The sequence below is a fragment of the Canis aureus genome, chromosome 7 (genome assembly GCF_053574225.1).
Source record: "Canis aureus isolate CA01 chromosome 7, VMU_Caureus_v.1.0, whole genome shotgun sequence".
In the NCBI taxonomy this organism is placed as follows: domain Eukaryota; kingdom Metazoa; phylum Chordata; class Mammalia; order Carnivora; family Canidae; genus Canis; species Canis aureus.
This window is the reverse complement of record NC_135617.1, coordinates 24,668,097-24,691,393: the sequence shown is the minus strand read 5'-3', so window position 1 is coordinate 24,691,393 and position 23,297 is coordinate 24,668,097. Positions and strand designations below refer to the sequence as shown.

Below are 23,297 nucleotides of genomic sequence, written 5' to 3'. Positions count from 1 at the left end.
GCGGGGGGCGGGCACTTCCTCCGGAAGCCGTGCCGGAGCCTCGCGGGGCCGCGCGGCAAACTGACCGGAAGACACGCGGCGGCGGCGACGCCGGCAGCAGCTGTGCATCCTGACTGGCCGCGCTGAGGAGATGCCGTTTCCCTTCTCTCTGCTTCAACAAGTGAGTTCGCATTTCCGCTGTTGATGTGTCTTAAAAGCCAACATTTTCAGTGTGTTTTCGGTGTGGGAAATGATCATCCCACAATTGGCACGGCGAGGATTGTTTCACAGGCGAGGCATTTCCTTTGAAGCTGAATTGCCACGTGTACAGTTCTGTGGTTGAAGACAACACATTGCCTGGCTGCTCCGGGAGCAGAAGAGGAGCAAAGTGACGAGCTTCTTCGGGAACCGGAGCGCCAGTCTCAGCTCCCGGCGAGGCGGCGAGGCGGCCAGCTGCCGTGGGCGAGCACCTGCCGTGGGCGAGCACCGGGCAGAGGACGCGGCCCCCGGCCCGCCTCCCGCGCTCAGCAGGCTCTGCGCGTGCGCGGGGCCCTGGGGCGGGGCGTCACTCCAGCACGTGGTCCTCCCCTCCTCCACCGCTCACCAAAAGGGCTTCCTGCTCTGACCACCGAAAGCGAAACTCTTCAGAGCAGAAGGGTGGAAAATGACTTTTTTTTTTTTTTTTTTTTTAACGGAAGGCAAGTGGAATCCAAATCCTGGGGCGGGGGGTTGGGGGGAATGTGGCCATGCTCCTTGTTTTAGTCCCCATAGGAGATGTTCCCGCTCCTCACATACATTCTTGATGGCTCTTCCTTTCGTCAGTCTTCCAGGCCTCAGAATGTTCTCCTGGGGACGTCAGTTGGTTTAGGCATTGAGCTTAAAAGTACAGACACAGTTATCAGCACAAGAAATGTAGTTGGGATATAGAAGCCGCAAAATCAACTTATGGTGTGGTGCTTTGGTTATCATACCCCTAAAAATGAAGGCGTAAACTCAGGACATTGGAGAATTTTTTACTCAAAATGGATGAATGGGTGGATGGATAGATGGTTGAGTAGGTGGATGGGTGGATAGATGGATGAAGTAAAAAAAGTGAGAATGGCAGGCTCCATGGCCCCTGGAAGCCCCTGTCCAGTGAGTAGAACAGAAAAACTACCAGTCTTCCTGTCTTCTGTGTCTTGTAGGAAAACCCACCTCCTCCTTGGCCTGGCCCTGACTGACTGATGCATAAATAACAGACAGGACTTGGAGCACTCTCACCCATCCCTATCTGACCTACACCTAGGTCTCTGCCTTTGCTGATGCAAAAACGCACTGTTTTCCAGAAAGAAAGATAGAAATAGGAAAAGACCAAGGGCTGAGAACCAAGACACAGGCCTATTCAGTTTCAAGGCCAAAATCAACCGGCTACCACTGCCCTATTATTATGTTAGAAGTGATTCAGCAGAATAGAAAAAAATAATTCTGTGTTTCCTGATCCTACAACATGTCTTTCTGTCCTAGCAGAAACGGGAACCTTGGCATTGGAACAGTGCATCGGGCAGAGCTCCTTCCCAGCTGTTGGGCAGCTTCTTGGCTCACTTCACAGCCCCAGGCACCTTCTGACTCCAAGCACCCCAGCCTCCTAGTGGGTGGGAGCTGGGCTGGGGTCTGGGACCTGCTCCCAGGCCCCTCACCCAAGATCAGTGGTATTGGGGTGTTAGCCAGCAAGACCGCAGATGGAAGCGGTACACTGAAGACAGTCTACTCCGCCCTTCCTAGCTCACCAAGAAGTTCCACAGGGGCCAGACTGGCTCCTCTTCCAGATGCCCTCTAGCAAATGATCCTTTGCTGGCACACACCTTGAAGAACACGCTTGCTGGCTCTGAGTTGGCAGGTGGGATGGGCATGAGTCCTGTCTCAGCGGCCAACTCTTCCTTTTTCCACTGTTTCTTTTTCCTTCCTCCTCTTTTCAATAGTTCTCCAACTTTATTCTCTGTCTTAATGCTCTGGTCCTAAACCCTTCACTTTTTCCAGCTTTGGCAAGTCTCTTGGCTCCTCAGGGGTGGGAAAGTTTTCCCTGCTCATCTGCTCTGCCCGCCCTCTCCACACCCCAGCAGGTTACAGACCTGCTGAGATCCAACTTCTTCCTTCTGGAAGCACTTGGCCAGATACTAACTTCTAGCCCTGGTACTTCCCTTTAAAGAGCGGGTACTTATTTTCTTCCTTAGATCCCCAGAGTAGAGATCCTGCTCCTCACACTTTCTGGGCTGCATGGAAAACCCAGAACTAAAAACAGAACAATCTTCCCATCCATACCCTCTGCCCCATCCATGCCACAGGAGCCACTAGCCACATGTGGCTCTGTATATTTACATTTAGTTATTAAAATGACACAAAGCTTAAAATTCAGTATTTCAATCACATTAGCCACTTTCTGGTAGCTGCAGTTAGTGGCTACTACATGAGACCATACAGAAAAACATTTCTATCATCACAGAACTTTTTCCTGGACTTTTTCCAGAACTTTTTCCACACTGGGTTTGGGTCCTAGGGCTGAGAAATGCCCTGGCACATGGGGCTGGCAGGCACATTCCTAACCATTCCAATCTGAACCCACATTCCCATGGTAAAGAGGAGACTTTAACGCTAAATGTGAGTCAGAGAACTACCCCCAAGTCTCCAGACATGAATCTCATATTGAAATTTGAAGCAGTCAGCCCTCCTGCTCTCACCACTGTCCACTCACCAGCACCATCCAGGGACCCCGTCCCCAGCATGCCCTGCGCCAGATACATGAGGACTCAGTGAAGGAGGAGACAAACCAGGCTGTGGTGTTGCCACAAAGGGGAGCTAGCTAGTCTTGTCTTCTAGGACAATAACTCAAAGCAAGACACATGCTCTGAGAAGTCTTCCAGCCAATGCAGAAAGACTGTCTCTGCTTCCTAACCCACTCAACTAGTCAGGAAAAACAACCCCCAAGCTGTTTGCACTTGCACTTTTAGGGGCCCTCTGCCCTCCATGCACACTCCCACTCAGGTAAGACCTGAGTCCCTGTGCACACAACACAAGAGACACAAGAAGTATGACTGCCCGTGTCCTTTCAGCACCAAGCGTCCAGATGGTAAGGCAAGACCAGCCTACAAGGCAAAAGATAGATGTGCTATGGCCGTCTTTCTATCCACTCCCCTTCTTAGAGTCCAGGAGGGGCCAGCTGTCTGCAAATGTGGGAACCTACCGAGTGAAGGTGATAGTCCTGGCCCTTACTTTCAGATTCTTCCCTGGAAGGGTTTATGAGCAGCAGGACTTTCTACCCAGTTGTCCTCTTGCCCTGAGATCTCATCCTCACCTTCTTGCTTGCAGGCACCTCTGCCTCACTTTGTCCTTAAATGTTGCATTTGCTGTCTTTCTGCTAAGACTTTGTCTCTTCATTCCATTCATGTTTGCTGATTGGTTTGCATTCGCTGTTGTCCACGTGTGTTCTCCACCTTGATGCATGGTCTGGGAGCCTTGGCTCAACACATGGCATTACTGCCTCCCTTACCCTCTGGTCCCACCACTGAGTCAGCTGATGGGAGACCTCAGCAGGAGATGGGAAAGTCAGAGGAGGAAGAGTGAGGGGTGTTTGTAGCCATTTCCTTCCTACCCTCCTTCCCAGGCTTGCTGAGATTCTAGTAGGCCCTCATCTTTCTCAGTTTCTCTTTCATATTTGTCATGGCCACCAGGCTCTAGCCACACTGTCCTCTCCCTTTATCTTGTCTGGCGCAGAGGCAGGCATGACTCCTGTTGCTTTTTTCTGGGTACTTCATCATCCCTTATTGGTTCTCAGCCTTGCCCATACCTATGTAGATAACCTTTTCTTTAAACTCTCTCCTTTTAACTCATCTGCATGGACCCTCTGTGTTTTGCCAGGACCCAGAATGATCTAGCACCTTTCCCCATTTGGAGTGGGTTCTGATTACCTACTGCTGCGTAACAAGCCACCTCACACATAGTGGCGTAACATAACAGTAACAGAAGTCTGTGTTACTTCTCAGAGTTCTGGCTCTTGACTCAGCCTAGCTAGGTGGTTCTCATTTCAGGTCTCTCATGAGGCTGTGGCCAATGGTAGCAGAGGCTGAGCCGTCTCCAAAGGCTTTCTCTCTTGCATGGTCCAGCTATCAGTTTGCACCTCGGCTGGGGTGCCTACCGAAGGCCTTCCCACTTGGCCTTGGCTTTCTCATAGCATAGTAGCTGGGTTCCAAAGGCAAGAGACTAAGAAAGAGCCCTATAGAAACTGAATTAGGTTATGACCTGGTATTAAAAGTCACATGGCATGACTTCTATTGCCTTATATTTATTAGGAGCTAGTCACTAAGGCAAGTCCATATTCAAGATAGGAATAGTGTTAAAGAAATTGTGGACATGTTTTAAAATCAGCACAGATGGTACATTCCAATCTGATACCTTCTCCTCCTACTGCCACTTTGATCCATGTCCTCCACACCCTCTTGGGTCCCCAAGGCAGAAATGAGAGTGTCTCTCCAGACTCTTCTCTTCTCACCCTAGACCCATTGAGCACCAGGCCTATTGATCTGCCTCCCAAATTTCCCTTAAATGCCTCAGCTCACATCCATCCCTTGGCCACTCCTGCAGTTGGGCCTCCATCGTGTCCATCAGTTCCTTTGGGTCACTGCTAACCTCCCTTCTCTCTCCTAGAGGTCCTTGGGCCACCATTGGAATGCACCTAAGACCATCCCCTGAACCTCCACTAAAGAAAAGGAAGGACTAGAGAGGGGAAGGCCTTTGTCCAAAGTCACACAGTTAACCAGAGGCAGGGGCAGGCTGGAGTTTAGTCCTGCTGCCCATGAGGGATGGGCACCTTCTGTGCTTGAGGGTAAATCTTTGGATGTTCTTGGAAGGCATTCTCCCACCAGAGGCCTGGGATAGTCTCTCTACCTCTTTGTTTCAGGCCTAAAATGTGGTCTCTGTTTGCAAAGAAATGGCTGCTGGAGGAATAAATAAATGGCTAGTTTTATTATTTTCTTTATTCCGATGTACCAATTTACCATTTAGATAGGCATTTCCAGATTTCTGGGTGTCATCATCTCATGAAGGAACTATTCTTGCTCTTAAGGAACTTCCATTCTAAAATTAAACAAGACAGACAGAGGAGATAGACACACACAGAGAGACACTATGCTTTTCTTTTTTTGGTAAGGACTGGGGGAAGCGCAGAGAAAGAAGAGAAAATAGAAGAGGAGAGAGAAAGATCAGCACTGTTTGGTGGATGGAAATAGCATGAGAGACAGCATAGAACTTGATGGGATCTGGCCCCCAGAAGAAGGGATTTCGAAGCTGCACAACTATTTATTTATTTTTGCATATGGAATCAGCCATTTTATGCAACTGATAAAATCAAGGACAATTAGACCAAATTGAGCTTTAATTTTGGATTGAAAGTGTGATTCTTCCACAGAGAACTCCCTCCCACAACATCTGAAATTACTAACTAGCTGCGGAAGGCACCCGGAGCCATCAGCCCAGAGAAGTGTGAGCTTATTGCCTGTCAAAAATGTAGACGCTGATAAGATCCGGTGCTCCTGCAGGGGCATTAGAAAGTCTAGACAAGATGCAGATTAAGGTCGCACCTCAGGGAGCATTATTGAAAACATTTACTTGTTTACAGTTCATTCAACTTTGGAACTGAGGAAGAAAAAGTGACCCCAGAACCCCTGAAGTACCTGGGCTGCTAGTTTGGGGTGAGGAGGAATTGGGGTGGAGGAGGTGTTGGTAGGATGCATTCAGTCTCATTCTTCAGGGGCACCTGGGTGGCTCAGTAGTTGACTGTCTGTCTTTGGCTTGGGTTGTGATCCCAGGATCCTGGGATCGAGTCTCACAATCAGGCTTCCCTTGGGGACCCTGCTTCTCTCTCTGCCTATGTCTCTGCCTCTCTTTGTTTCTCTCATGAATAAGTTTTTAAAAATCTTTTTTAAAGAATTTCATTCTTTAAAATGTGCTGAGCCTCCCCTAAACTTAAAAAAAAAAAAAAAATTCGATCACCTTTTTTCTCTTTTCTAACTCTTCTTTTCATTGCCAACCTATGTAACATCCATGTTAAAAATTTAGATTCTTTGAGGCCAGAGAGATGTGGAATGGGACCCCTCCTGACCTTACCATCTCAGCGTGACCTGGACAGGTGAGTTCTCTCTGAGCCCTGGGACTCACCTCTGCTAAGTGCCAGTAGTGACGGCATCTACTGTGCAGGGTGTTGACAGGATTAATGAGATGACATGTGTAAGGCATTAGTACCATGCCTGGCACCACATCAGAGTTCAGAAAATGCTTAGCATCATTATTATATCTATTACTGTCATCATAGAGCCTGTCATGCTTCTAGGCCACTTTCTCCTGGTGCCTGCTAACCATTGCTGACTACTTTCCCTCCTCTTTTGGCTGGTCTTCCCTTTGGAAGTTTTCATCCTTGTTGGGAAGCCGGGATGCCAGGCCAGGATGGGTGTTCTCAACTGTGAGGAGTGTGGCACTCCACACATGTCCCTGTTTGGGCCCCCCTGGCCAGACAGAGATGAGAACAAAGCTTTTCCCAGGTATAGTAAGACTGGGTCCTGCTAAGGTCAGGGAAGGGTTGGACAGGGTTCACCACTGGCCTTCTTCCCCTAGGCAATGCACTCTGAGCTCGTTGGTCAGGAAGTGCTAATGGTTGAATGTAAAGCTTGCCACTTCCTGGAAGGTTTCAAGAAGATGAAGGACTGTGTAATGAGAGGCTCCCCAGCTGAGGACACATGGCCAGGCCTTCAGAACCTTCCCTCTATGCTCTAGGGTGGTGCCTGGCCCAATATCACACAAGCCTTCTATCCTTTTGAGCTATGTTGGACTCTCTTACTCCCTCAGTTGACCTGGATTTCTCTTTCCTTCAGGGGAGAGAGAAGCAGAGGCTGAGCAGGCTTTTGCTGAGGACAGGAGCCTTGTGGTGGAATGAGACTGGACGGAGGAGCAAAAGGAAGATGCAGTGAAGGAATCGCTGTCACCTGGTCATGAAGTTCCTGGCAGAATCATTCACTGGAGCAACACTACCAGGCATAGTTCCTGCCCCAGGGGCCCCTGAGGGCTGGAAGAGAGGGATTACCAGTAATATGGGAGGTAAGACAGGGCATGCTGGAAACCCACAGGAGGTGTCATGAGGGCTTTCAGAAGGAAAGGTCTGGACGAGGATGTCACAGGGAACTGAGCAGGAGTTAGGGGTTAGCCAGGTTACAGAGAATTAGGAGAGTCTGTCATGAGGTTGTGTGTGTGTGAGTGTGTGCGCGTGTATACTGCAGTACTACAATCTGTTTAGGGTGGCTGAGGGTGCAAATGTGATGGGAGGAATGACAGGAGGTGGAGAGGTGGGCCCTAAAGGTCGAAGTTATGGAATTGGGATTTTCTCAAGTAGGTGATTGGAAGCTACTGAAGACACTGAGACAGGTGAATGCCAAGTAGGACTGCATTGTCTTCCATCAGCCCACACTGCCTTTGTCCCAGCAACACCTGCTGGGTGCTGGGGTCTCAGATGGCCAAGCCCCCAGCTGCTCCGTCTGTGCTCTGGTAAATTGAGACCTGAGGCAACACCGTTTTTTGCTGCCTTTGCTTAGCAATTGAAGCAAAACAAACTAGTCTCCCATGACTTCATAGGCCCTTGAAAATGTATTTTTATTTTTTTTATCAAAGTACCACATGTATATACTAAAAAGTCAAAGAGGCTACAAAGCATAAATAGACAACAGCTGTCATGGACCCATTTGTCTCCCCGCTAATTCTCATTCTTCAAAGACCATGTCTTCTGGTATTTATCTCCATATCTGCAAGCAGCATACGTGGAATGCTTTTTTCCAGTTTTAGATTGATTGTGGAAGACGATGCCATCTCTCCCATATATGTATATATATACACCATTGCCTCTTCTCCATTTTCTCAATATAGTTACATCACTGCTGTTGGCTAAATCAGTGGCTGGTTTAATGTTTTCAGCAGAGCTGAGCCACCTGATACACTAGAACATTTTTTTCAGTTTGCTTTTTGTCTTTCCTGGTGTTAGTAATTGTCAGTTTGCTTTGTTTTTAAATGACACTATCGCTGACTCATTCCCAAACTGCAACGGAGCCCAAAATTCCCTTTCATACCTTTGGGTACAGCAAACCTTCTATAGTATCCCGCCTCCCCCCTTTTTTTCTGAGCCATTCCTCCTGGACCCTCCCTCTCCTGTTCCAGGTGGGGTGATGCAGCTTTCCAGGCAGCTGCCCAGGTTGAGGCGGGTGGAGGGGAGGGGAGCTTCTTTTCATTCTCAGTCTGGAAAGTCCATTTGCTTTCGAGGCCCTTTTGGGAACCATTTGGGGACCCTGCTTCCTCAAGAAGAAGAAGCTATACAAAATTTAAAACAAAACTAGAACAAATTTTTATTTTCCTTTTACTTGCACTGGAAACTACTGTTAGCCACATGCATGCCTTGGCTTTCTGAGGTTGCAAAACTGAATCTCCTTTTTGATTTTAAATCTATTAAAGCCTCTATTTTGCCAGTCTGATTTATACAATGGCATATAAGAAATGCAGCTGTTATTACTTCCAGGTGCACGCACAGTAATTTAACTAAATGCTATCTAAGCCTTTCTAAGTAAAAAGGCCTCCTGGGCGAGTTTTAATGAATAGATAAAGCTAATTTGTAATTAGTACATTTAGTTGTTAATATGCAAATGAGGCCTGCTGTTATCTGTAATTAGCACCAAACTCTTGATTGCTAAGGATGCTTCTAAAATACTTAGGAAAGTCTGTAATCGTCACTGAAGTCTCCCAACTACCTAAGGCTCTCCCAGACCTAATGTCCAGCCCAGATCTCCCTTACACCTGCACTCCCTTCCCAGGGGTTCAGCTGCCTGCTGAACTTCTCTCTGTTCTAGAAGCACCCTGAACCTGTCTAAACCTGACCTAATCAAGTTCTGTTCTCTCCTTACACCCGCAGCCCCTTCTAAGAAATCACTCCTCTGGTGCACTCCTCCTCTTCCTTCTTCTCCAGGAGGACCTCCTATCAGAGAATACACCACCTTGCAGAGTGAGTCACCCGGGCCAGAAACACAGGCTTCCTCCTGAACTCCTTCCTCTCCCCCTCCCTCTGCATCTCATCCATTTCCAAGGTTGCTGCTTCTTATTCCACCCACTGTTACTCCCCTAGGTCAGGCCACACCCCCTCTTCCCACAGCCTCCTCTCCTTCCTCAGCATTCCCGTTTTATTGCCCACGTGGCAGTCAGCATGATTTTTCCAAACTGCCTCCTCACTTTACATCTTTCAGGTCTTGGTTTTGACATGACATCCTCAGGGAAGAAAGACATCCAAGATCCCCAATCCCTGGGTCTGACATAAGCGACCCTCAGCCCACTCCCATAGCACCTCATACCACCTCAGGTGGCATAGAGGCACCCAACGTGGTATTGTTGTTCATCTGTCTGCTTTATTCCTTAAAAGAGGGATATATGTCACTACCCTCATCAACTGACACACAGTAAACCATCAAATACTTGTCAGACAAATGACTCTGTTGGTCTTCTCAGATTGTTTTAGAAAGTTCTCCATCAATTTTTGCTATTTGATTAATCTCTGCAAATTGACTCCTACCCAAAGCATGCAAGGGAAAATTTTGTCTTAACCTTGATCAATTGGTAGTGAGTACTGATTTAGAAAGGCTGAGTGAACTTTTGTGTCTTCTCTGACTGCCACTCCCCAGGTAAACACACAGTTCACTCTGGGAGGGCTGGGATCTCCCCATCTCTGGGCTGTGACACCTTGGACCAGTGGGCTCTGCTGTTGGACCTGGGGGGCTTCAGTGGTGCGGGCAGGGGGCCGCCCGATGAAGTCCAAGGACAGCCAGCTCTGCCACATTGTGTATGATTCCAGCCTCCATCACCCACATCTGCAGCCACCCAAATGCAGATTAAGTCCTTTGATGGCAGGCTCTAAAAAACAGGAGGAAGATTTTCTCTCTGGTTGGAACATTTGAAATAACATCTTTTCAAGTGCGTTGAAGATCAGAATATGAATAAGTTGGGGGTGTGGTAGAAAGGAGTAGTGGAAGGAGGGGCTGGGCTATTCTGAAAGGGGTGGTCTATTCTGCAGCTTGGTCTATTCTGAAAGGGGTGGTGGTGAAGCTTGCTTTCTTTTCTCTGCAAAATGACAAAATCACTGTGGGGACATTTACAGCCAGAATCTTTTTGACATTTTTAAATCTCTGAAATCATCAAAAAGAAAACATTCTACCATGTGCATTGGCACGGGAAATGCTTTTTGTCGTGGGGTTGTCTAAAAGACACTAATGGAGCTTGGTTAGCTTCGTAAAGATGGCTCTCTGAATTTTTGGATCTCTGAAACATTACTTATAGTCTCCTGAGCAGCATTTATGCCACGTGGAAGGTGGGGCAGAGAGTCCTAAGTTCTCACAAGTCACTGCAGATGCGGCCAGCATGCCAGGTTCACATCTCCCTTCTTGGAATGGAGGGGCAGGGACAGCAATGAAAATATTTGAGGTGTGGGACTCTGTCTGACTACCCTTCACTGACTCAAATCAGCCTGCAAGTTAGCTGATGGAGGCCAGTCCTGCACCCCAGCTCATGCCTAACAACCTAGGAAAATGAAGGAGCTTCAGCTTTTCATTCAGGACTAGGAATGGAGCCCAGAAATCCCTGGAGGGTCATTGAGCCTTTGGCTCCCTCACTCCCCCATGTCCCTTGTCGGTGGTGACTTATTGGACAATGTTCATAAACAAGCACTTGGCTTGGAAAGCAAAGAAACCATAATCCTGATGTCCCAGTGAGGGGCAAGCAGCTTTCACTTTCAGTTACTTGGCCACCTGTAAATAAATCACCTACTTTTCCCAGTTTCCACCTGACATTCCATCATGGCCATCAGTCCAACCTCAACAATTGCTGGCCCAGTTCATTGTCCTTTAGGATCCAGTGTGATGCAAAATCCAGCAACCCACTAGCACTTAATGACAACTCCGAGCAAAGATGCACTGACCACAGGGACACCTTTTGTGTTACTGAATCTATTCCTTTCATGGAAGAGCAAAGCTGAGGGAGAAAAGGGGCTCGGGCCTTGCATGTCCAGGCTCAGAGGATGAGCCTAGGTGGACGGTGCAGCTAGAGCCTCAAACAGACTCTTCAACACAGCATGACTCCAGACTGTGCCCTTCTAGGAAGCCCGGGACATACTATGGGCTGGCTCTGAGGCAACATGTTAGCCATAACCTTCATGTCTAAGAGGGGCTAAGTAGCATAACCCCACATGAACATAGGCTGGTCACTCCTTTTGGATATGGGAGGCAGGGTCAGCTCTGTGTCCAGGGTTCCTCTTTTATAATTTTTACAGATGCTCACAGAAAGGTGTGATAACTTGCTAGGTGCCAAGAACAAGGGAGTCACCTGGCCTGAACATAATTCATGGCAGTAAGCACATCCAAGGGACTGTCCTGCCCAGATCCGCACAGGTGTGCTCAAATACTCAACTCCAAACTTATCCAAAAAACTGCTTTCAGTTCTTAAACTGCTTCTGGATTGTTAAACCCTCTGAGCATTAATTAGGCAGAAGCTCTGGACCTCTTTTTTTTTAATATTTTATTTATTTATTCATGAGAGACACAGAGAGGCAGAGACATAGGCAGAGGGAGAAGCAGGCGCCCTGTGGAGAGTCCAATGTGGGACTCAATCCCAGGACCTCAGGATCATGACCTGAACCAAAGGCGGACACTCAACTGCTATATCACCCAGGTATCCCAAAACTCTGGACCTTTCCAGAAAAAATACACATATACACAAATTTTGCCTATAATTTTTCCCTAAACAAGGCCATGGCCATTGGAGCTCAGTTATAGCCTCCAGGTTAATACTGGTTTAGGAGCAGGAGTTGCCCAAAAAAAAAAAAAAAAAAAATCCCTCCAAAAGGAAGAATCTTAACTGTAGTAGTGTGTGAAATATTGAGTTCTCTTTGAACACAATATAAATTATTTTTCCCCAAACTCAAATTATTTACAACTTCTCAGGAATGTCTCTGTCAATAAAGCAAGCTACACCTGTGGCATGAAGGAAAATGCCTCTGAATGTTTCCATGAAGGCTGGAAGGTTTTCCCTAGAATGCACATCAACTGCAGTCCTGATTCCCTCAAGAGATTGTCTGTGTTGTGATGTGTCACTGACATTTTTCTCAGGCAACTTGGCTGCTGCTTATTTTTTATTATGTTTTAAAGACTTTATTTATTTGAGAGAAGGCACAAATGGGGAAGGAGGGGCAGAGGGAGGGAGAGAGAGAAGCAGACTCCTGGCTGAGCCAAAGGCAGACACAACCCACTGAGCCACCCAGGCGCCCCTCCTCTGTTTCTAATTTATCTGGACAGCATTTGTCTTATGGTGTGAACGGTGACAATGTTATTAATGAATTTTGGTGCAGATTCACCCACCCTGGTGTGATTTATTGCTGACTGATTTATTGAGCTGTGATTTGGTGTGGCTGAAGCATACAAGTTCCAGGGAGTCGACTCCTTGTTTCAATCTATTCGGTTGCCACCTTTGCCTCCCCAACACCCCAGGTGCACTCTCCAGAGTGATCACTAGAACTAGAAATTTTAATAACCACTGTCCAAACCAAATTCTTCTTGGGGATATAGAAGTTCTGGGTTTGGGGGAAACACTTCTCCAGGGGCAGCTATAATGGAGCGAGCTGCTTGGCGGGGCATTGGCTGGCTCCAGGAAGAGCTGATAAAGAATAGCCAGGCTCACCCCTTAGGATGTGCAGTTAGTGTTCTGTTCTGGTGTGGAAGGGGCTGAGCACCAGTTCACTCTTGGCTTAGAGGCTCTGCAATCTTTGTGCCGCCTTGCCCAGAGGAGGCAGTTTTTCCAGTCCCACAGAGGCACCATATGGGTGATACAGGCCTAGGAATGACCCCCTACTGGTGAGTGTGATGACAAGTCCAGCTCTGGGGTGGAGAAGGAGGGTCCTAGGAGCGTGTCCCTGTCAGACAGCTGTCTGCGCCTCAGTAAGAACAAATAGGACAGGGCCCAGCTGTCTGTTTGGTACTGGTACTTGGGATGGGGGTTTGCTATAGCATCCAAAGAACTGGCCTCCTAGGCGAAGGCACTACTCCCTGCCAGGAACACCCTAATTAGTGGCAGATGTGAATCAATATTCTTTCAGCATACAAGTTGCTACAAATAATTTTCCAGGGTTTTTACACTAGGCACCTTACCTTCTCCATCTTAGGGTGAGTTCCAGGAGAACGGGGTCTTCTATTTTTTTTAAGGTCCCCTCATGGCACCAAGCCCAGCCCTGAACCTGTAGAATTGTGTGTCTGGGCCCATGCAATCCCAGGTCCACCTTTCTGGGCTCCAGTCCACTCCCCCACACAGTAAGGATAATGATGACTACTTCCCAGAGCTGCTGGGAGTATTAATCACAGGCTGGATGTGGTGTGTTCATTACAAAGTTCTGCACGGTGTTGGCTCAAGAAGACGGCCCTTCCTCCAGGCAGTTTTCCTAAAGGAACCAAGGACCCTCTCGGCCTCTTTCAAACCTCCACTGCAACGTGTACCCCTCATACCTCACTCTTCCTCGAGCTTGGCATCACTTATCACACGTCTGCACAATGCATGCCTGCTGTCCACACTCCCCCCTGCCCCCCCACCATCCCTGGCCTCATACACATCCCCCTGGAAGCTCGGAGGGCCAGGCTGACAGCTCAGAGGGACACATGCTAGAGCCTCCAGCACCCTATGAGGATTGGTGCCTGGGTTGCAGGATAAATATTCAAGTTCTAGCAAGAAAAGACGTGCAGATACACACCACCAGTGAGGTTTCCAACTTGAAGTCTTCCTCTGCAACAAAACTGTGTTTTTCTATCAGCAGCAGCCTTAGCCAGCCATGTGAATAATTTTAAACAGCCTGAGAAATTACCATTGATTTCAAAGCATTGATTTTCTGCACCACAGTAACACATTAAATCTCTTTTCTAAAAAAGACAAAAGAGAACTAAAAGAATAAACTTTCAGTCCAAAGGGTGGGGGTAAGGGGTCCTTACACAACAAAATTAATTTAGTGAGTTGACTATTTTTATACTAGATGACCCATGAAGGACATTCTGCTCCCATCCAGAAGATTTTGTTATCTAAGAAGGGAAAGCTCAGTTGTGCCTCCAATAAGAGGAAGGCCCATGAACCCCTGGCTGCCAGAGAGGATGACTGAGTGATGAAGACTGCAGGGCCACCACCACCGCCCAAGACCCTGGCCCCTGGAGGGTGGCGGGACGGGAGAGCTGAGGGCACACGCCCTCACTTGGTTTGCACCCACACTTGGTTGTCCTGCAGGCGGATGCTGTGTCTCCTGATCTGAGTCCTGTGAGTCGGGTCAGCTCTGGGTTTCACTTGTTTTGTTACTGACACTACAGAGGAGTGTTGGTTTTCAACTCAGAAGAAATCTCCTCTGGCATATGTGTGATGATTTAAGTGGATAACCACCATTCATAATTTTTTCCAAGCCAACCTTGTTTCTGTGACCTTTAGTAATCTTGTTATACTCAGTAGAAAATGCTCAGAGCTAAAACAGTACAGTTATAACTCTGTCTTTCCACTGGGGGAAAAAAATTCCAGTGTCCTTTACCTTGCCATCCCCCAACTGCCCCTCGCCAAAAAAAAAAAAAAGACCCTGAAACTTCTATACTTGGTTTCAAACTCCAAGCAGATTTTATTTATTTATTTATTTTTAGAATGCATCAGTTAAATCTGTTCATCTTTTTTGAGTTGAGGGACTGGAAGAAATCACACATCGTTTCTGATGTGATATACCCATGGGCGGTTTTGCATCCTACCCAAAGATAGCTCAACTTCATTTTAAGATGTTTTGCCTTCTATGGCAATCAAAATCAAACTTTTCTAAGTAGACATGTGCTTGTAGGTTACGCAACTCTGAGCACCCATCAGCGGTGCGTGTGGTCTTTGCTTCACCTTGAATAAACTTCCAAGCCCTGGAGGTGTGTGTGTGCACCTGTGCTCCCCATGGGCATCTGGGTGCCTCTTGTCACTCAAGCTCCAGATGAAAACAGGGCAAAGGGCAGCCACCTCTGGGCTACCTATGGGCTTTGTCAAAGGTTAGATTGCCTGCCTATCTGGAGGCAATCGTTTTTCCTCCCCGTCTTTATCTTCACAGGGAATAACACCAAGAGAGCTGAGAATCAGAAAGACAACCAGCGGTGCTAAAGTCACCTAGCATTTCTGAGTCTCACTTTACTTACCTCTAAAATGGGACCAGATGCCCCAGAAGAGGACTTCCAGCTCAAACCCAGTCTCATGCTTTTCTTCTCTGGGAGGATCCCAGGAAGGTGATCGGGACCCAGGAAGTAGCTCCCCTCTTCCAAACTTAACTCCAGCTAGCCAGCCTCATGCTTGTCATCACTCTTTGCCTGCTTCTTGCCCCAGGGCAGTGCCATCCCTTCTGTATACCACCTGGCCTCCTCCTAGCCCTGCACCCCAAAAGCACCCTTTCCACTGGATCCCATCAACAAGAAATCTGGGAAAATATATTTGTAACCAAGACAAGCTCCAGATGAATCTTCATCACTGTCCCTGGGCAACTTGATTGTGTCTATTTATCATACCTTCCCTAGAAGTCCTATCCGTTTCCTCGAACTTTGCTTATTCTTTCTCCTAAATTAAGCTGTATCTTCCTTTAACTGTAATACTTTTTTTTTGCAACCCTTTTAAAAGAGGCCATTGCATTCATTCAATTAAATTATTCAGGACCCACTATTTGTTAGGCTGAAGAAATGCTTGCTGTGTAAGTGAATGAATAAATGTACCTTGTCAGGTGCTATCTGAGATTTAGGAACAAATAAACCTTTAGGAAGATGGTCTATGTATGGTGGTAGAAAGGATTAAATACACCCCAAAATAGCTGGAATACTAGCAGTGCCACTACTCTTGTTATAGCAATGCTGCTTATAAATAACTAGCTGAATACTAGTTGGGAAACAATCTCTTCCCTAATCACCACCTGCAAATTCCTCCTCCCAGCTATCCTGCCTCTCCCGTGATATCCCCAGACCTCCCTATAACCTAACAACCAGATAGAGTTAACACCTGGGTTGGCAGGGAACATTCAGTATGCTGCTCCAGAGCTGTTCTGATTGGTCAGCACCAGTGCCTACAGTTGGTTAACATTTTGACTATAACTAATGAATATGAATAAACCTCAGGTAGGTGCCAAAAGGAAATGCTAACAGTGATTAAAGAAGGGAGATCTTGGGAGACTTGGTTCCATTCCCAGCTATAGCAGTGGGTACCAGCCTTAAGCCTGGCCAATGAGAGGGCATTATATTTCCTGGCCACAGTGATTGGTTCAGTAAGGGGCAAATGATCATCAGATGCAGTGAAATGTAATGAAACTTTTGCTGGGGTTCTTAGTAGACAGTTGTTCTTTATGATGGATGTGAATTGAGATGTGATTCCTAAAGGATCAGGAGCTACCACAGGAAGCCCAATGATACTTGAAGTTAAGAGTTGCAAGGCTCCTGGATGAAACCAATCCTGAAGTCATCATTCCTGCCTTCTGGACTATGTAGTTATCTAGAGTAGGTGAGTTTGTTTTCCTGTCATGATATAACAAAATAGTCCTGATACTGGCATGAGGCAGCAAAGAAAATACAAGTGTGGAGAGATGGAAAGCAGCACCCTGCCCTTCTCAGTGTAGCTTGACTCTCCACTCTGGTCTTTCAATCTGGCCTTCTCACTTTCCCATTCAGCCAGGCCATCATCTAACTTTCCTTGATTTCTTACCCAGCGTGGAGTTAAATCCCTCATCTTTTCAACTTTCTTCTTTCACTTGGCCGATCTCCAATCCTCAGCCATCAGAACAAAGTTCCCGGCACTTTTCACATCATGGCAAGCACAGAAAATGACAAATCTTTGGAGGCCACCCTGGGGTAAGCTAAAGCATTAAAGGTGTCTATATGGTCTTGGGGGGAAAAGGTCCATTCGATTTTCTTTAGATTATAAAATTGTGGTAAGGAAAAGTAAGATACAAAGTTTTAGGGAAGACACAACTTTATATGAAACTTCAAAATAAAATCATTTCAAAATGTTAAATGAGGAACCTGACCTAGCTTCCATGAACATGCCTTTTTAATATCAGATTTAATGTTTTAAATGATGTCCTAAAATCCTGATTAAACTTTTTAATGATAATGTCTTCGGCTTCTTGGTAGTCAATATCAGTGAGAAACCTTGCCCGTGTTGGGAATGAAAAAAATTAAAGCCATTTTTTGGCAACCTTTCAAAAACGTCAACTGTTGAAATTATATTTAAAGAATTCAGTAACATGCTCTGTTTTTCACTTCTACATACAAATTCATTGTGATTTCTTGCTGACGTTACTTGTGATAAAGCAAATGGGCTTTCATTCCAAGACAATTATTTTTACATAAATTATTTCTAAATAATGATGAGGCCCTAATGTGCAGGATGCATGTGCATTGTTAAAACAGTCTCCTTATACCTAAAAACGGAGCCACCACAATAGTTTGTCAGTCACAGTGGACAGGAATCTCTGACATACAGGAAGGCCGAGACAGCCCACGCCCTAAATGCCTGCCCTCACCAGCTCCCAGGAACCCCTTCTAAAGAGCCACACCCCAGGCAGTGCACTCAGCTGCCCCACAGCCTCTCTGGGCCGGGCAGCGTCAGGCTCTGAGACCTACCTCACCCAGGCTCCCTGGTGGAGCAGCAGCAGCATGTGTACTTGGGGTTGGCCCTTGAGCTTCCACCTGCAGGAATCCCAAGACGCTCCCTCTCAGGAGCCCAGAGACAAGGCTCAGCTGGAGACAACAGTCGCCCCACCCAGCCAGACCAAGGGCGGAGAGGATCAACACCTCTCCACCAGACCCAGGAGTCCCTGACCACACACAAGGGTATCTTGAAACGGGATGGGAAGCTGGACAGGTCATCGTGACATGAATACATGGCACCACCACTACCCTTTGGGAACAGTCATTCATCTGTTGACAGGCTAAGGCCCAAACCCCACCACCTTCATTTCCTCATATTTTCTCTTGGTTTTCCCTTGACTCCAGCCATCCCTATCATACTTCTGAAGGCTCTCTCTCTATGTATTTTTATCTCAGTCCTTCGCTCTCCATGACTTGCTCCTGAAGCAATGGGAGCTATTTCCTGCCGCCTCTATCAAGACACACCTCTCTCTCGGCTGCTGCAGGCTATACCTTCTAGACTTTATTTTCTTTTCCTTACTTTCTTGAGCTTTATTTGATCTGACATCCTGATGTCTTACTTTACTATTTTTTTCTCCACCCACTAACACGGGGGTTGCTTGACCTCTGTTTACTCCATACCTTCCACTCACATTCCTTTTCCCATCACTGCTGTGTGAGCATATTTAAAATCTTGCTAGTTGTCTGACTCTCCCAAGTTCCATTCTAAAATTTCCACCTTGTCATTGAGCATTTCCATCTGAACCTCCTGACAGCACCTCTAGTTCACCATGCTCAGAGGGCCCAGCCCCAAATCAGCTCTTCCTTCTCATGTTCCTGTTTCTGGGAAGGGCACCACCGTTCCCCCACTGAGTTCAAACCTCTGAAGGTAATCTTGGCTTCTCAGCATATTGTTGAATCTTGATGATTCCCTCTTCTGAATGCCTGTCACATCCCTCTCCTCCATTAGGTATACTTTATCCTATTCTAGGTCCTTTACCTCTCACTGGGATTACAATAGCCTCTCCTCTGGCCTATCATCTTGTTTTCTTCTTCTGTCACCTTAGACAAACTCTCATAAAGAAAGCCCATGTTTAAAAGCTTCCAATAGCTCCTTACTGTTAACCAAACTGAGCCTAACTTCTTAGCTGGACATTCATATCCCTTCATAATCTGTCCCCAGCCTATCTGTGCCACCCTATCCATTTCTAGATTTAGAAATATTTATTAGACTTCTATACGTTGTGCCAGACTGACCTAGGCACAGAAATACACCAATGAATGAAATCGAATTCAGTTCACATTCTAGAACTTATATTCAAGGGCAGAGAGTCAGACACCAGGAAAACACATAAACATGTTAGTAAGTGCTTATGGAAATATAAATTAGGGTAAGAGGGCAGGTGGTGATGGGGGCCGTAGCACTTTAGATGGGATGGTCAGCCAGGCCTTTTTGATGAGGTGGCATTTGTCTAGAGACTAGAATGAAAGGACAGTGAGCCTTATGAATAGCTAGGGGAAGAGCATTTAGGAAAGAAAAGTTCAAAGTCCTTGAAGTGGGAACATGCGTGGCAAGATGAAACTACAAAGGTGCCAGTAGGATGAGCAGAGTGAACAAGGAGTAGGATGAGAGGTGAGTTCAGAAGAGGCGGCTGGGGCCATGTTATGTAGGCCTTGTGGGCTATGGTATGCATTTAGAATTTAATTCTGAATGAGGTGGAAGGCACTGGAAGGTTCTGAGTAGTTGAGTGACATGTTCTAAAGAATATTACAGACAGCTGTGTGCAGAACAGACGGAGGAGGGGATGAAGGAGAATGAATACCAGGATACCAGTTAGGAGGCTATGGCAATAATGTAGGCAAGAGATGGGATGAGAGACGTTGTAGAGGTTGAGAAGTTGTCAAATTCTGGTTACAGTTTGAAGGGGGTGCTGACAGCATTTGCTGATGGATTGGACGTGGAGTGTCAGAGAAGAAAAGAATCAAGGATGATTCTGAAGCAACTGGAAAAGTGCAGTTGCCATTAAGCTCTACAAGAAGGCTGTGGGAAGAGAAGCAAGTCTATGAGGGGAGGAGAGTTCAGTTTAGGGTGTATTAAGTTTGAGGCGACCATTAAACATCCAAGTGAAGATGTCAAGTTGTCAGTTGGATATTTGAGTCTAGAATTCACAAGCAAGATCCAGGCTAAAAGTAAATTTAGAAATTGTTTGTATATAGATGGTATTAGCGTTCAGGGATTAGGAGAGATCTCTTAGAGTTTACACTCTGTCCACATGTGCAAAGAGGCCTATGGACTGAGTCTGGTCACTACAACATGTAGAGGCAGAGGAAGTAGAGGGTTCAGCAAGAGAGACCAGTAGGTAGGAGGAAAGACAACCAAGATACAATAGTGGCTTAGGCCAAGTGCAGCAAGAGCTCAACAAGGAGAGGGCATGCGCGTGTGTATGTGCATGTGTGTGTGTGTGCATGCACGCACATGTGCATGTGAAGGAGGGTGGGGGACTGGTTGGCGTGTAAATAAACAGGAACTACCACAAACTGATCCCTGCTAACTACGGGTAGATGGGGGTTCACTGTATCATTTCCTAAGTTTTGCATATCTTTGAACATTTCTCATTAAAAAGAGTTGAGAGAGAGAGAAAGAGAAAAAATGAAACAAAATAACCAGGGAGTGAGAAACTCAAATGCTGAGAGCGCTGATAGGTCAATTAAGAGAGTGGATCTGACCCTGCAGAGGGCACTGGTGGGAGTGACAAGAGGGGTCTCAGTAGAGACAGAACCTGTTGGCAGAGGGTTCAAGAGAGAACACAAGGAGGGGCCACTGGGTGGCTCAGCCAGTTAAGCATCTGACTCTTGATTTCAGCTTGGGTCATGATCTCAGGGTTGTGAGATCGAGCCCCCACATGGGCTTGGCACTGTGTGTGCAGCTGCTTAAATTCTTTCTCTCTCCCTCTGCTCCTCCCTTGCCCCACTCTCAAGCATCCTCTCCCTCTCTCAAAAAAAAGAGAGGGAAAAAAAATACAAAGATAAGGAGTGAGCAAGTGCAATCACCTCCTTCTAGGAATTTTGCAAGAAAAAGGAACAGAGAGCTAGGTAGCTGGAAGGATAGCAAGGGGCCAGGGGTGCTTGTCTGGCTGGTTAGTTGAAGTCGGAGTGACCACAGCCCCATTTCCTACCACTGTCTTTCACACAAGCTTTAGACAAGCCCCCCAAAGCACCCTTCCACACGTTCTCTGCGCCTCCCTACCCATCCACTATGGTCTGGGACACTCCCACCTCCTGCATCATCCCAAAAGTATGTGATGTCTCCAGGCATACAATTTCTACCTACATGTGGAATTTTCAAGAAATTTTCTACAGGAGCGTTTCGGTTGTCGTGTTGCTCAGCTAAGCTCCCCGCAGCCCGCATCTCCAATGTGTATCAGAGCACACGGTGTGTTTATAGTGGAGATCAAAACCACAGTGTTCCCCTGGCAGCTTTCCGAAGGGAGGAGAACTTCTACAGAAAACTATAAAGTTTCTTATTCCTTTAGATCCTGGAAGATAGTATTCGATAGCAGCAACAAGAATAGTATCTTTCACTTGCCTTTCCCACTCTAAAAGACACCGCTAGAAGCACCAATTTACGCTAAGAGATCATGGGCTGGTATTTATTTTTAAAACGAACTGAAAGCCTCAGCAGTTACTGGAGGATTTCTCTTTGAAAACATCAGAAATCGGGCGGGAGTAGGTGGGAAGGGAGAAGGAGCTTCCCAGTCGAAGATGTGGCAGGCTCAGTGAAACTGCACCAAAAAATAAGACGTGATGAAGACGCCACTTCTCTCCTGCTTCCCTCAGAGTGTATCACGGCCAGGGCACTTTCTTAAGATTCGTCCTGCTGAGAGGTTTCCTCAGAAGCACTCATTTTCAGGACAAAAGGCAAGAACAGACAAGGCGCTTCTCATCAGGATTAAATACAAGATGCTTCATGGATGGCCTCTGAAGAAACGAGATGTTATTAGAGCTTCTATTATGACAAGAAGGCCAGAGTGACAAAAAAAAGTCACGCTCACAGATGGCTAAGCTGGGGGAGACAACAGCAAATGCATCTTGACTGAGTCTCCATAGCAAGTACAACAGGGCATTTGCACCTCCTGCCCTAGGTACCCTGTGCTATGGGCTGAGGCCCTCGTCTGGAGAGGAGGCCAGTGGACACTATCCCAATACAGCGTGAGATCTAGGAGGCTGGCGATGGCAGGAGGGCCCTTGGATCCTGGGAGGAAGGGAGGGTGGGGGTTTCTGGCAGAAGCAGTAGCAGCACCATGAGCAAAAGTTCCTGGGTTCACAGAACACAGAGTTCTGGGAATAGCAGGGAGGCACACAGCTGTATCATGGGGCAGGCTCGATCCAAATCTGGATACAGGCTGAGACCAGCTCAGGCCGGCCTCTGACGTCATGTGCCAGGGAGCTCTTACTGGGGGGCAGTAGCAGGAGCGGATTTGCAGCCTTGAGAGGTCAGTCTGGTGGCAGTGCCCCGAAGGAAAAACACACTGTGCACCACTTCAAAGTTGTGAACATTGCTGACTGTGGGATTTGTTATCAAAGCCAAATTCTGTTTTTCTGTGTTGTATTTGGCTATTGCTTATTTTTGTACCTTAAACAGCTAAGGGTTTCATTCTCTTTGGGGATTTTTCAACATTCAGGCAATTCATCTTTCACCTGTACACCTTATATCTCAAGGGCACAACATAATCAACAACTGCAGAGTATACTATGGTCAACTCTGGCTTCGAAAATGACCTTTGGCTATGGAACCAGGGGCTGCTTCTTCCCAGGGGGGTTTCTTGTCCCTCTCCCCACTTATGAATGAGCTGCCTGGAATTTCACCTGTGCACTGATTCCCAACACTGGTCTATGAAAAAGTTTTCACCAGTTTGGGGTGAAATATAGAAGCAAAGGACCATGTAAAGAGTCATAAAACAAAATTTGTTTTCCGTAAAGACCTGTCCCTTTGAAATTATGTCCTACTTCCTTTTTTGGGTGTTAAGATTCTATTTTATGAAATAATGGCAACCTAATATTTTGTAAAGCCCTTCCATGGCAAAATAGTTGGCAACCCAGCTGCATGCACTTATTTTCTGAAACGTAAAATCCTCTTAGAAGGCCGGAAGTCCCCTGCTCTGAGTGCCCTCCACCACCACCCTGTCACACAGCGGTCACCTGATATCAGAGTCTGGTAGGAGGAGGGACACTTCTGGGTTAACCAAGGCTGACACCAACCTGCCAAAGCATCAGAGTTGACAGTTAACTATGCGACAATCAGAAAAATGTTGGCCCAGTGTGTAATTTAATAACTTATTTCTTCCTAATTATGTCTTTGGAATTTAGCATCTTAATGAGAATATTAAACTTCTTTTCATGGTCTCTGTGTCACTCACATTTAAATATTGTTAAATAAGTGGTTAAACAAGTCCCTAAAAACATATTTACTTTGCTGATCCCAACTTCATGTCCCTGTTTTGGAGAGAGGTGCTTGAAAGCCATTACCTGTTAGCACCAAAAAACAAGTAGTTTGGGACCCCTGCCACGAAGCAG

At 46.7% G+C, this 23,297-nt stretch overlaps 1 long non-coding RNA gene across 4 annotated transcripts in view; it reads left to right on the top strand.

Moving 5' to 3' along the window:
• The first annotated feature begins 28 nt into the window (after positions 1-28).
• The window catches only part of LOC144317143 (uncharacterized), a 52,197-nt gene continuing 28,928 nt past the window's right edge, over positions 29-23,297 (top strand). For 2 of the 4 annotated variants that reach the window (XR_013383040.1, XR_013383041.1), the window contains exons 1-4: positions 29-160; positions 6,067-6,136; positions 6,876-7,098; positions 8,951-9,040. This is a non-coding gene — a long non-coding RNA (uncharacterized LOC144317143). Of the gene's footprint in view, positions 161-6,066; positions 6,137-6,875; positions 7,099-8,950; positions 9,041-9,278; positions 11,929-15,172; positions 20,388-23,297 lie in introns of those variants that run through there. The other 2 variants (XR_013383039.1, XR_013383038.1) reach the window with 2 other exon arrangements.